Below are 13,799 nucleotides of genomic sequence, written 5' to 3'. Positions count from 1 at the left end.
TTTTCTTTACTTACATTTCAAATGCTAAACCCTTTTCTAGTTTCCCCTCTGAAGATCCCCTGTTTACTACACCAACCCCTGCTCCCCAACCCACCCACTCCCTTCATCCTGGCCTTGGCATGCTCCTCTACTGGGGCATAGAACATTCATAGGACCAAGGACTCTCCTCCCAGTGATGACCAACCAGGCCATCCTCCTCTACACATTTACCTAGAGCAATGAGATCCATCATGTGTTTTCTTTGTTTGGTGGTTTAGTCCAAGTGATCTCTGGAGGTACTGGTTAGTTCATATTGTTGTTCCTCTTATGGGGCTCTAAACCCTTCAGCTCCATAGGTCCTCTCTCTAGCTCCTTCACTGGGGACCCTGTGCTCTGACCATTTGATGGCTGTGAGCATGTACTTCTGTATTTGTCAGGCACTGGCAGAACCTCTCAGTTGGCAGCTATATCAGGCTCTTGTCAGCAATCTCTTGTTGGCATCCGTAGTAGTGTCTGGTTTTTCTGGTTGTTTATGAGATGGATCCCCAGGTGAAGCAGTCTCTGGATGGTCATTCCTTCAGTCTCTGCTTCACATTATGTTGCTGTCACTCCTTTCATGGGTATTTTGTTCCTCATTCTAATAAGGATCAAAGTATCCTCACTTTGGTCTTCCTTTTTCTTGAGTTTTGTATGCTTTGCTATTTGTATCTTGGGTATTCCAAGGTTCTGGGCTAATATCCCCTTATCAGCAAGTACATGTCATATGTGTTCTTTTGTGATTGGATTACCTTACTCAGGATGATATCCTACAGATCCATCCATTTGTCTAAAAATATCATGAATTCATTCTTTTTAATAGCTGACTAGTTCTTCATTGTACAAATGTACCGTATTTTATGTATCCATTCCTCTGTTGATGGACATCTTGGTTCTTTCCAGCTACTGGCTATCATAATTAAGGCTGCTATGAACATAATGGAGCTAGTGCAGATTCAAGGCAATTTATATACTACATAGCCTATAAATCATCATTGTTACCTGACTTGAAAGGGACACAGCAAGTCAGACTCATCTGTCATTTGGGGACAATAAGTCTTGAGAGTAACTTTTAGGATTTTTCAAGTTTAAGACAAGCTTAAGTAGAGGACCAAAAGAGGAACGTGGCTGTTATCAGTCTGCAGTCAGTTGACCCCTAGAAAGGTTGGTATTAGTTAAGTGCTATATGCCTCTACAAATCCTAGTGTAAGTGGTCAGATTAACCCTGCAATTGAAAACATTACCAAACCAGGAATGTGCTATGCTGAGCACTCACAGAGAGTTATGAGGAGCTGTCTTAGGCTCCTTTTACAGCAAGTAAAAATAGACAAAGAGATCAAATATCCTAATACCACAAGATGATAAAACTGACAACTGTAGATTGCACTGAGTATCAGCGAGTTTAGATTCTTGTGCATCTACAGATTGTCATGCAGCATCTGCATCAGGGACAATACATAAGGAGATGGCTGCTCAGTGGCATGACAAACAACCAAGAAGAGCCATAGCCTCTACCCCTCTGATCTGGATGATGAGACTTAAAAGTCTTAGTTTGTCACCATCTCTCCCAGGACTGCTGGCATCATTTCTTGCATATGTTTACTCTAGCACTTGTCTACCTTAGGTACAAACACAGTGGACAGTCCCACAGCCCACAGAGGAGGCTCCACTACCACGCACTCACTCTATCACGACCAGGATCTTAGGATCCCAGGATCCCAGAATCCCAGGAGTTAGTCACACAAGAATCTTAGAGTCTCACAGGCAACTTGACTCCCAGGAACTGCGACACACCCAGAATCTCAGGGTCACAGGATCCCGGAATTTTACACCTGTATCCTTAGAGCTTTAATGATCAAGGACAAGGATGCAGCTGGGACTGAGGGTGTGAAGAAGATGCAGGACATGTTCAACGCTGAGATCCTGTTGTCTAGACATTCTTAAGCTCTGCAGATGTGGGCTCACAGATGCATCTTTGCACTCAAAGGACATATACTGATTGAAAAATTAGAATTACCTTCAATCTTGCTATTTCCTTAGAGAAGTGAGGTAGGATTTCTTCCTTGGGGAAACAATTTTTCCATGCTTTCTTAAGCACTTCAGTTTTACTTTGAAATCTTATGAAATGACTTCGTGAAGATGCACAAACTGTGATTCCCTAGGCTCATGGTGAATATCCTTCAAAGTCTTGTCAGCAGACTGATCTAAGAGTAGGGACCAGATGTCATTGTCATAATTCTGTTCAGGTTTGTACTTTAAACTTTTGCTGAATATGTGCTCGCGGAAAGTTTTTTTTTTTCCAGAGGTCTTGTTTTCAAAATAACTCTGTCTTTACATATTACAATGTATGGATTAAGAAAAAAGGAGCAACTACTTACTAATTCTCAGTTAAATATCTTCTTATGTGTTCCTGTACTCACACAATCACTAGAAATTGTTAATCAGTCCAAATCATTTATTTTAGTAGAGTAGACTATAACCATGAACCAATATACTTAGTTTACTATTGATGACTGTGTTGATTACAATAAATACATGAATGATATGACTGTACAGAGTATGGGCTTAATTTTCTGGGTCCAGTGCAAATAGCTGGGAGAGTTCAAACTAAAATTAGTAGAAACAGCAGGAATACTAACAAATCCCAAAGATCCAATATTCTCCTCAAGTCTAAGTGTTTGTGCTCACCTTTACCAGAACTCAGGAGACCTCTGTTCATCCAGGTCTCAGGTCTCACCCAAAATACAGACCTGAACCAGCTGTGGCCAAGTTTTCCTGTGTTATTGGCTGACCTCTGCCTCAGGCTACAGAGACCCTGGAAGGGAAGGCTTGGCCTTCAGGTGGCAGCCATTCCAGGTCCTCTGTCAGCTAATGGAGTCTTCCACAGAGGTCTGTCATCTCAAAAATAGAAGCTTGGGTATTCCAAAGATTGGGATGCCACTCTACAGTCATGATGAGTTGGTTACATGAGATCATACAAGTTAACTAATGTCTGTATGACTGTTTTCCTTATTTGAAAGTGAGTAATGAGATCATCTGAGGAGTGGTTGCTAAGAATAAAATCACTGATTAACATGAATGATAGGACTGTACAGAGCATGGGCTTAATTTTCTGCCTCCAGTGCAAAGAGCTGGGAGATTTCAAAACAAAACCAATAGAAACATCAGGAATACTAACTACAACAACTTTTTAAAAACCTTCTGAGTGCTAGGATTGCAGGCATGTACCAACTCTGCCTTATAATAAACAAACAAACAAACAAACAAACAAACAAACAAACATCCCTATTCCAGTCCTAACAGTTGCCTCAGAGAGAGCTGTGTGACACTGCATACTGCTTCCTTTCCCCAGATAGCTCAAGTCTTCAGTTCTCTACCAGGTCTGCTGGACCTAAGATACTGTAGTTGAACTTCTTGGTTCCATGGTATGATTCTGCAACAATCGTTTTCTTGGTAAAAATGAGCCTGTATAGAGTAAGCCCCTTGTTGGTGGATCCAGGACCCTTTAGGCCAGCAAACACAGGAGGAAATGTGGAGATAAGGTGTGGAGCAGAGAATGAAGCTAAAGCCATCCTGAGCCTTCCCCACCTGGAGATCCATCCCACATACAGACACCAAGGCCAGACACTATGGAAGATGCCAATAAGTGCTTTCTGAGAGGAGCCTGCTACAGTTGTCTCCTCAGAGGCTCCACCTGAGAGTGACAAATACCAAGGCACATTTTTGCAGCCCCTCTTTGGAATGAGCATAGAGTCCCCAGTGGAAGAGTTGGAGAAAGGACTGAATGAGCTATAGGGGGTTGCAACCATAGGAAGAACAACAATATCAACCAACCATATCCCCTAGATATCCCAGGGACTAAACCACCAATCACACATGGACTGGCCCATGGCTCTAGGCACATGTGTGCCAGATGACAGCCTTGTTGGACATCAATGGGAGGAAAGGCCCTTGGTCCTTTAAAAGCTCCATGCCCCGGTGTATAGGAATGCTAGGCTAGCAAGAGAGCACTGTGTGGTGGAGCACCCTCATAGAAGCAGTTCAAAGGGGCATGAGGTAAGTGGGTTTTAGGCAGAAAACCAGAAAAATAGCTAACATTTGAAATGTAAGATTAAAGTGTTTTAAAATAGAAAAAGAAATGATTTGAAGACCGAGAAATTAAACTAGACTGATGGACACTTGATCATGTACAAAGTCATGAATATGCAATGCAAAAAGAAACATCTTCAATAAATGTCGCTGGTCTAACTTGGAGTAAGTATGTAGAAAAATGAAAGTAGATGCATATTTGTCACCTGGCACAATACTCAAGGCCAGGTGAATTAAAGAACTCAACATAAAACCAGATTCACTGAATCTAACTGAAGAGAAAGCAGGAAAGACCGTCAAACTCATGGGAATGGGGATAAATGTCATAAACAGAAGTCCAATAGCTCAGACTCTAACATCAAAATTTATAAATGGGCCACAAGAAACTGAAAAGCTTCTATAAGACAAAGGGCATAGCCAATAGGACAAATTGGCAAACTACACATTAGGAAAAAAACGTTCACCAACAATGTCAAGGTCTGCCTGATCCAAAGTCAGGACTATGAAGCTCAACCCTATCTCAGAAAAGCAAAGCTAAACAAAAATAAAAATAAACGTTTGTCAAGAAAGCACTAGGTAGAAAAGTACTCTCATCTGTCTGAAATGCCCAAACGTGGTGGTGTGTGCTGTAGATTCAGCTACTCAGGAAACTGAGGCAGGAGGATGGTTTGAGGTCAGGGATTAGGTGGGAAGAACATAACAGACCCTGTCTTCTTATAAAAATAACCCAAATAACCCAAAAAACACCCACATCTGTAAAACAAAAAGCCCCAGAGTGAGAAATAAGTGCATAGGTATGTGTGTGTGTGTGTGTGTGTGTGTGTGTGTGTGTGTGTGTGTGTGTGTGACAGAGAGAGAGAGAGAGAGACAGAGACAGACAGACAGACAGACAGACAGACAGACAGACAGAGACAGAGAGAGAGACAGAGACAGAGAGGTGGTGCTAGCCCAGGGGAGCTTAGAAATAGTGACCATCTTTATTTCAGCTCCTAGAATGGTAGTTTTACCCCCACGGCCATCACATTCTTTTGAGAACATTTTCTGTACCACACATCACCACTTTTAAAATCTTTTTTAAAGAGGAGGATCTTATAATGCCTCTGTAATCATGGAGTTTCTGCAGCTTCATAATTTTAATTTTTTGCATATCACGTGTTTAGAATGCACTGAAAGCCTCAGCTTTGTCAACCACAATGTCAGTGGTTCTTTCTCAACCTGTGGGTCACAACCCCTGTACAGGATACCCTGCATATCAGATATTTACATTAAGACTCATAACGGTAGCAAAATTACAGTTAAGAAGTAGCAATGGAAATAATTTTATGGTTCAGACCATGAGGAACTGTATTAAAGAGTCACAATTATGAAGGAGGAGAACCACTGCTCTGGCCAATCATATCTGACTCGGTCTGTTTCCAGAGCAAGGCAGGTGCTTTGTAAATGTGTGCCTGTGTCATTCTGCCCACTTTCTCCATTTCTCTCCTGGGTTTAATTCTGTGTACTGTTCTTTTTCTTATGTTCTTCACACTCTGTCTCAGGCTTTGTTTTGGTAAAGTATGGACAGGCGACTGTTATCTAAGAAGGTTATGTTGATCAGGCAATACGTTCAGTAAGGGCACACCATGTGGTCTCCCTGACATTCTCACAGCACTGCTGAGGGATGAAGTAGATGTTCTCTTCACATCCACCATAACAACCCCAGGGGTACCATGATGACACTCTCTCCTGTAAGGCCCATAGAGAAACTCAGATTTCAACTGAGTGACAGCTGCCACTCAGGGGATCCAAGTGAGACACTACTAGTTCTGAGTAACATAGGCACAAAGGTGCAAGTAGTTTTTATTCCTTTGGCTTTTTGAGGCAATGTCTCTCAAAGGCCTTGAACCCCTGATCCTTCCCACCCTTTCAATTGATTTCTGCAGACTGAATAAGTATCAGGAATTTTGAATTACCTTTTCCTTAAACTGGGTTCTCTTGCAGAACTCGGGCTATGTTGTGTTTTATTTTGTTTTTCGTTTTCACTTCCACAGATTTGGAATGTTTTGGGTTGAACAGTATGTTAGAATGCAAGGGAGGTCTATCAGTTCTTAGTGGCTTTAAAGATTGGAGGGAAATGATGAGACTATTGTATAACAATGTTTGAAAACATGTTTAGATGGTTTCACAATGAATACATTATTGTGAGAACAGTGTTGATACCATGAGCCCCTGAATAATTCTTTTGTTATTACAGTGTTTGTGGGTTTCCTCTTTCCCTTCCCTCCTCCATTTACTTCCATCTCTTCCTCCATCCACCCCTCCACCCCTCTCTCACTCCCTCTTTCCCCCTCTACATCCCTCCCTCCTTCCTTTCTTCCCTTCCTTACTTCTATGAGGTTATATAAAGGAGGAACAGAGCAAGGAGAAAGAGTGGAGGATGCAAAGAAAAGCAGTGATGTCACACCTCACATTTTACCTTGTGTTTATAAACTAGTATGTACATTATTCATGATGGTCTCTAGTTATATTTTTTATATTTTAATGTTCACAATTTTATTACAAACATCCTTATAAAGGAGATACTAGTAGTATGAATGCCTATGAAGTTGGCCATGTTACCACATCCAAGTCATTAAAGAAACTACTAAGTATTTATGAGCAATCAACATCAAAACTTTAAAAATCTAAGTATATAGTAGCCTCCAAAAAACCTCCAGCTTGCAGATGGTGGTGGAGTAACCATTAATGCATCACCAAGGAGGCAGGAGCAGGGGGATCTGTGTGAGCGGAAGCCTAGCTTGATGACAGAGAAACTGCTTCAAACAAACAAATGAACACATAAACAAACCCTGGGGGGAGGGGAAGCTACAGACTGTATTGAAAACTTCTTTCTCTACCAGAGTACTAGGGATTGAACTCAGAACCTTGTGAATATTAAGTTAGCACTGAAAGCACCCACTACTGAGCTACATCCTGATAACATTCAATAAAATCCATTCATACGTGTATACAATGTATCTTAGTTGTAGTCATTCCTTGGTTACTCCCTCTAGCCTTACCACCATCACCTCCTGCCCCTAGCCTGTCTTCCATACGCTTCGATCAACACCCTTCCCTCAACAAGTCTCCTGTATCCCTCCCAACTTCATGTTGTTTAATAAAATCACCCACTAAGTCCAACTGGTGCTGCCTGTATTCGTGCATGCCTGCTGGGCATACAAAGGGGCGTGGGAAACCTGCCAATGGCCACCTTTCTCAAAGAAAAGTGGCTCTCTGTCCTTTAGTTTTTATCAGTTGCCATTAGCAACTCAGCAAGGGATAGGGTTGGGGTATTGAGAATCCCTCCCCCTCCAAAATGGAAAGTTTAACTCTCTGGATCTTGTGACGGGCTTGCATGGGTAAACATAGCTGCTGTGAATGTGTGTGTGTAACAGCCATGGTGTGTTCAGAGGCCAGCCTCTCACAGTATTCCTCACCATTCATCAGGTTTTTACACTCACTCTTTCCATAGCTTCTTCAATACTGTTTCCTGAGCCTTGAAGTAGGTAGGGATCCTGTACAAAACAAAAAACTGCATGATATTTATAGAGAAGCCAGTGTTAAGCCGTACTTAAGGTTCACATTTGTAATGAAATAGGTAACTGGGCCTCCACAAGTTCCATGGGAATCGCAGACTAACCATTTGGTTTTCCTCTGCCTCATTTTCTCCTCCTCCTCCTGCTCCTCCTCTTCCTCCTCCCCTTTCTTTAGCATCCTCCTCCTCCTTCTTCTTCTACATCCTCCTTTTCCTCTTCCTCCTCCATCTTCTCCTCTCCTTCTCCTCTTCCTCCCCTTCTTCATCTATTCATTCTTCCTTGAGCCTCCTGGCCCACTAGGGCCCTTCTATCTTGCATCACCTCTGCCCTCTCAAGGCATGCAATATCCTGTATCTCATTCTTCCTTTAGTTCAGCTGCCTTCTCTTCACATGGTGGTCTATCTTGGGCTGTCTGCTCAGACCACATCTCACCCAATTTCCTTGCTACATTCCCAGTGGACAAGCCCGGTGATTCACTCTTGATCTTTGGACAATATTCAGAATGAAGCAGGAAGAAAGCAAGCGGTAGTCTTTTGTGAGTACCTAAGTCTTCATTTTTCTTCAGGTCCTTTCTTATTGCCTTTAAGAGGAACATAATTCTTCATCAGCTATCATAGCCTCAGAGCAAGCCTTGTCACTTGGAGCTGTATCTTCAGGTTTCACCTTTTCCTTTGTAGGCATGAAGGTCCTCTCCAAGAACTCAGCAAAGCTGACTGGAATCCAGGCATTTCTTTCTGTTCTCTTGGAAGTCTGCAGGAAGACAGCTCCTGGGCCTTTTCTTCCTCCAGCCAACCCAGTCTCCTTCACCCAAGGTGACCCATGGCGTGCTGGGAGAAGGGGGGCTCTATCTGAGTGGGCTTTTTCCTGAGTCCAAACCAGATGCTTCCTTCTCCATACGATTGTCAGCTGGCTTCACTTTTCATATTATTTTAAGCTTTAATTATTTTTCTCTCCTTGCAGAGCAACAATTGTGGTAATAAAACCAGATACCAACTCTTATCTCAGGTTAGTAATAAAGTTGTTGCCTACTATCTAGAAATGTACCTGCCTTTTCTTTTTTCTTTCCTTTTCTCTTTCCTTTCCTTTCCTTTCCTTTCCTTTCCTTTCCTTTCCTTTCCTTTCCTTTCCTTTCCTTTCCTTTCCTTTCCTTTCCTTTTCTTTCCTTTCCTTTTATTTTCTTTCCTTTCCTTTCCTTTCCTTTCCTTTCCTTTCCTTTCCTTTCCTTTCCTTTCCTTTCCTTTCCTTTCCTTTCCTTTCCTTTTCGTTTCTTTTCTTTTCTGTAAAATGTGGCAATTTACAGGTTGGGATGTATCACCGTTGGTGGAGTGTTTACCTAGCTAGTATATACAAAGCCCTTGTTTAAATTCCTAGCACTGTGTAGGTATGGTGACTCGTGTCTGTAATCTCAGAACTCTACAGGTAGACATGTGGGAAGCAGAAATTCATCCTCAGCATACAGTGAGTTTCAAGTTGGCCTGACCCAGAAGAACTCAGGGGAAAAAAGCTGATGTCTTTTTTCTCTCTCTCTCTCTCTCTCTCTCTTTCTCTCTTTCTCTCTTTCTCTCTCTCTCTCTCTCTCTCTCTCTCTCTCTCTCTCTCTCTCTCTCTCTCTCTCTCTCTTTCTCTCTTTCATAATTCTTTTGGTAGAGAGAAGGAAAGAGATGAACATGTATTAAGTTCCCTGGTATCTACCAAATTTGTGTATTACTTGTCGGTTAATGTTATAACAAACATTAAATTGTGTTCAGAACCATATTTTGATTATTATCTTTGTGTGCTTTGGACCTCACGACAGTAATAGTTACCTGAGGTGCTTAACTACCGTTTCTGTGACAGTAAATTATTTAAGTTTACTCTCTCCCTCTACAGCCCAACAGTGTGTAGTTTGTATGGTTCATTTGTTGTTGGCTTGTTGTTATTGATGTTGTTTGTGTTGCTGATGCTAGAGTCTGGGGCCTTGGACATATTCGGCAGGCAAATGCTCCACCACTGAGCCTCCAGCCACTTTGCTGGAGGTTTTTGTAGCTGTAGATTGTAATGAAGAAGTTTTTCATCTTTTATATTTGAAAAAGATACCACGGCACGATACACAGCTACAACCAATGCACTAAGATAAATAACCAACCCAACAGAGTGACATTATGATGCAGTAGTTGTAAGAATCAATTTAAAAGATATATCACTTCATCCTTGGGTTTGCCTATGTTCTCATCTGTGAGATTTAAAATCTTTTGAAACATTGAATGAAGCCTCTCATCTATCATCAACTGCCATTAAATATCACATATTCACAGCTGGAGAAATGGACCAGCCGACATCCGGAAAAGTCCTCCAGTCATTCAAGAAAGAGTTCCTGACTAAGGACAAATTGTTTCAACTGATTTCTTTCCTGAGGTTTGATTTTGCATTGTATGTTCACTTTTAAAGCGGCTTGCTGATCTCTTCGTGGACCAGAGATGGAGGAAGTACTACTCTCTGTTTATTTTTTCACCACAAGATTAATTCAGGTCAATCTCAGCTCTCAGGTTTGTTCTTGTAGTGGTTTTGAAGGTTTCAAAGGAAAGGTTGCTGCATGGATTGCTATGAAGCTGCAGATGTTTGCAAGTGAGTTAGAGAGTGACTTCTACAAGCAGATCAGATTGGTGGTCCTGGTCTTCTGGCTGTTAGGGGAACACCACTTTGGCCACTGATTCAAAGAATGTTCTGTTGAGAGCATTTGCTAAGGGGGTTCTGATGATGGCAACTTGCTGATGTCAGGGAACTCCAGGGACATGAACTCACTGAATCACTGCTTTCATTGGAAAAGTAACTTTTGGCCATAACAATTCTCTGCTGGCTAACTTAATGTCAACTTGGCACCAGCTGAAGTTATCTGAGAGGAAGGAACCTCAATGGAGAAAATGCCAACACAAAATCATGCTGTTGGTACACCTATAGGACATTTTCTTAATTAGATTGATGGATGTGGGCCCAGCCCATTGTGGGTGGGGCCGTCACTTGCCTGGTGGTCCTAGGTTCTATAAGAAATTAGGTTGAGCAAGCCATAAGGAGCAAGCCAGTAAGCAGCATTCCTCAGTGGCCTCTGCATCAGCTCCTGTCTCCAGATTTCTATACTGTTTGAGTTCCTGTCCAGATTCCTTCCATGATGAGCTGTATTGTGGAAGTATAAGTCAAATAAACTTTCCTTCCAAAGGTACTTTGGTTATGATATTGCCACAATAGCAGCTCTAAGAAAGAAATTCCTATTAAAAAAAAGTCATTTAACATACCAACTAATAAATCTATTAGGATGTATGTTGGCACGTGATAGCAAGTAGGACTCTAAATGTTAATTTCTATGATAAGGGTTTGTTATTCCTAAGTACCAAGGAAGTGCAAATCAACCACAGTGACATTCTGCCTCATACCCCATACCTGTGAGCACAGATATCAAAAACAGAGCAGAGAGATCAGGCCCTGCTGACAGCATACAGTAAAGGCATCATTCTGTGTCTCTGCCTTCCCTCTGGGGGTCAGGAATGCCACCAATGTGCCACTTGGGGAAGGCAAAACTCAGGGATATTAGGCTGTGTTTCTTCCTAGCCCCTGGGGTGCTGAGCCACATTGCTCAGGGAAGGCTGAAACAGTCTCAGATAGGGGGCCCAGCCTGTGTTTCTCTGGCTGAAAACAGCAGGGTTGGGGGGAGGGGGAGTCCTATGCACCCAGAAGCTCCTGGGAACCATGATGAGTTGAAAATTGTGGTCCCAATCCGCTTGTGTATGCAGATACCACTGGGAACTTCAAGTAGTTGGGAACAGGAGCCAGTAGCCATATATGAACCCAGTGTGGGGAATTCAGCTTAGCTCCAGGTGAGTGCCAGGACTATGGAGGGGCTAGAAGAGGGGTCCTCTACAGGAGACTTAACCACAGCTCTGTGTGTCTAAGCCTTACCCCCGCCATCCCCATCCCCCCACAGCCCACTGTCCCCCATACCCTTCAGGTCTTTGATGAAGAAGACAGTCCTTGCTTGTCTAAACTGTTTTATTCAGGGTAGATGAAAATGCACAAGTCTTACTCTGGGTGAACCAGAGATTGAATATCTTTCACAGAATTGGAGGGAAGCTCATTGGCTAATCACTTAGAGCCTAGTTAGATACCCCATCACAATAGAAAACTCTATGCAATGTCACCGGTTGTCATGGTCCTCTGGTGACACAGTCCACTGCCTCACAAAGGATATCTGTGTGCACTCCAAGCAAGAATGTAAATTGGTGGAGCCACAGGCAAAACAACATGGAAGTTCCTGAAAAGAAATATAAAAAAGATGTAGCTTCCTCATGAGGTGTTTGAAATAATTGTCTAATATTCGCCTGTAGGCAAGTCTGTCGGGCATTTTCTTGTTTAAGGATTGATGTGGTAAGGCTAAGCCCACTGCAAGAAGTGGGTTGCCTTGGCAGGTGGTCCTGTGGTGTAAGGAAGCAGGCTTAACAAGCCATGAGGAGCAAGCCTGTAAGCAGGGCTCCACCATGGCGTCATGCGCTGACTTCAGTTCATGATGGTCTATAACTGTAAGCTGAGAGAAACTCTTTCCTGCCTGTGGTAGTCACTGTTCTATTACTGTGATGAAATACTACAAACAATGTAAGATACAATGAAGCTTTTAACTGAGGGCTTGCTTAGAGTTTCATATAGTCCAAGGTCATCATGGTTGGAAGTCTGGCCGCAGACAGGCAGGCCTAGTGCTAGAGCAACAGCTAAGAGCTAACTAACATCCTGATCTGCAGGGAGTAAGAGATTGACACTGATTCTGACTTGGTCTTTTGAAATGGGCTGAGAAAGAAATTAGGGAAACAACACTGTTCACAAGAGTAAAAACCAATAGAAAATACCTTGGTGTGACTCTAACTAAGGAAGTAAAAGATCTGTATGATAAGAACTTCAAGTCTCTGAAGAAAGAAATTAAAGAAGATCTCAGAAGATGGAAAGATCTTCTATGCTCATGGATTGGCAGGATCAATATAGTAAAAATGGCTATCTTGTCAAATGCAATCTACAGATTCAATGCAATCTTCATCAAAATTCCAACTCAATTCTTCAATGAATTAGAAAGGGCAATCTGCAAATTCATCTGGAATTACAAAAAACCTAGGATAGCAAAAACCATTCTCCAGGATAAAAGAACCTCTGGTGGAAATACATACAAAAGTTGACCAGATTTGGTACAAGCTTGTAATTCCATCCCTCAGAAGGTTTTTTAAAAATTGTTGTTGGTAGCCTGACCTAAAGCTGTACTACAGAGCATTGTGATCAAAAATTGCATGGTCTTGGTATAACGATAGACAAGTAGACCAATGGAATAAAATTGAATACACAGAAATGAACCCACACACCTATGGTCATTTGATCCTTGACAAGGGAGCTAAAACCATCCGGTGGAGAAAAGACAGCATTTTCAAAAAATGGTGCTGGCACTACTGGCGGTTAACATGTAGAAGAATGGGAATTGATCCATTCCTATCTCCTTGTACTAAGGTCAAATCTAAGTGGATCAAGGAATTCCACATAAAACCAGAGACCATGAAACTTATAGAGGAGAAAGTGGGGAAAAGCATAGAAGATATGGGCACAGGGGGAAAGTTCCTGAATAGAACAGGAATGGCTTGTGCTGTAAGATTGAGAATGGACAAATGGGACCTCATGAAACTGCAAAGCTTCTGTAAAGCAAAAGACACCGTCAATAAGACAAAAAGGCCACCAATAGGTTGGGAAAGGATCTTTACCTATCCCAAATCGGATAGGGGACTAATAACCAATATGTATAAAGAACACAAGAAGGTGGACTTCAGAAAATCCAATAACACCATTAAAAAGTGGGGCTCAGAGCTAAACAAAGAATTGTCACCTGAGGAATACCGAATGGCAGAGAAGCACTTGAAAAATGTTCAGCATCCTTAATCATCAGGGAAATGCAAATCAAAACAACCCTGAGATTCCACTTCACACCAGTCAGAATGGCTAAGATCAAAAATTCTGGTGACAGCAGATGCTGGCAAGGATGTGGAGAAAAAGGAACATTTCTCCGTTGTTGGTGGGATTGCAAGCTTGTACAACCACTCTGGAAATCAATCTGGCAGTTCCTCAGAAAATTGGACATAGGACTAC

Source organism: Mus musculus, chromosome 14 (genome assembly GCF_000001635.26).
Source record: "Mus musculus strain C57BL/6J chromosome 14, GRCm38.p6 C57BL/6J".
Taxonomy (NCBI): domain Eukaryota; kingdom Metazoa; phylum Chordata; class Mammalia; order Rodentia; family Muridae; genus Mus; species Mus musculus.
The sequence above is the reverse complement of the archived record's forward strand: the minus strand, read 5'-3'. Positions refer to the sequence as shown.